This window comes from Cibotium barometz, chromosome 18, assembly GCF_041138505.1.
Source record: "Cibotium barometz isolate CiBa-2024 chromosome 18, ASM4113850v1, whole genome shotgun sequence".
Lineage (NCBI taxonomy): Eukaryota > Viridiplantae > Streptophyta > Polypodiopsida > Cyatheales > Cibotiaceae > Cibotium > Cibotium barometz.
The window spans coordinates 40,767,386-40,768,645 of NC_141063.1; the positions used below are offsets into that span (position 1 = coordinate 40,767,386).

Below are 1,260 nucleotides of genomic sequence, written 5' to 3' on the forward strand. Positions count from 1 at the left end.
TGATGTTGGTGTCCAGCTCCACTTGGGCTCCTCCTGATTTCTTTTGCAGAGCATTCTTCAGTTGGGACAATTCCATTTCGTTGAGGTAATAAAACCTGGTCTTTGCTTATGCTATGGTCCTCATCTTTTTCGCGTGGTTGTTGAGGGATGGGCCAGCCTGACCCTCCATAACCGGTCTGCAGAGGGTTCCGAAAGGGGTCCTAGTTTTGGCAAACAAGTGAGGAAGGTAAGTGAGAAAATGGGTTGTTGACATGCACAGAGGTAGGTGCCACATTTGTGGTCAGATATGGCAAGTTGGTGAACAAAGAGCCAGCTCTGTTTCTGTAAGGCAGAGGAAATAGTGGTATGGCTTAGAGGCCATCGAGATAGAGAAAAAGGGGAGGACTCCCTCTGAGGCATTGTATGTAGAAAGGTCAGGATTGAAAAGTCGAGTGAAGCACTGATGTGACCACAGCTAGAAACCCTAATGTGTTTGCATCAGCCGTCCATACCTTTCTATGCTCGATTGGAGGAGATTTATTGAAATTGTGGTAGGTTTTCCTATTTTGAGATGTCAAGGGGAGGATGATGTTTCAATGGGCACATATCTAGGTATTTAGAGCTTAATCTTTATTACCATCCATGTAGCAGCATAGTGTTGTCTTCTTCGTGAAGCGCTGAATTCCAAGAATCGTGAGCGGTTTAAAAATGATTATACTATCATTTAAAAAGGGGCTAACTGCAAAAAAATTATGAAGCGTAAAAAAAATGACTAGACCGCCATTTGAAGGGAAAAGTTTGTGATGAAGAAAATAGCTTGATGGGCACCCTTAACGTTAGGCTAGATTCTAGCATCTTAATAATGTAAGATTTTCCTGACTAATGTTCGGTTTCTAACTTCCCGGGGAGTAAAAAATCAAGGAATAGGTAATCAGTAAACTTCCGTCGCACGATCAATAGTCAAACAAATAGTTTTTGTGACAAGTGAGTTTCAATTCGGGCGTTTGGTCTAGTGGTATGATTCTCGCTTTGGGTGCGAGAGGCCGCGAGTTCGATTCTCGCAACGCCCCAGCATTATATTTTAGCGAACGCCCTTTTCCGATAGGGCGCCAACTCTCTCTCCTTCGATTTCCAAGATTTAATTTTAATGCTGATGTTTTGGTCATACGGTTTTGCTCTTAGGCGCCGATCTAATTTTAATCCTCATTTTTGGTCATATGATTTTGCTCTTATTTTGTCCGAGCAAAATCAATATCTCTCTCTCTCTCTCTCTCTCTTTTG

At 42.5% G+C, this 1,260-nt stretch overlaps 1 non-coding gene across 1 annotated transcript; it reads left to right on the forward strand.

Annotated features, from left to right (window-relative positions):
- The first annotated feature begins 977 nt into the window (after positions 1-977).
- Positions 978-1,049, forward strand: TRNAP-UGG (transfer RNA proline (anticodon UGG)). The gene has a single exon. It is a non-coding gene; the product is annotated as a tRNA-Pro (tRNA).
- Positions 1,050-1,260: the final 211 nt, after the last annotated feature.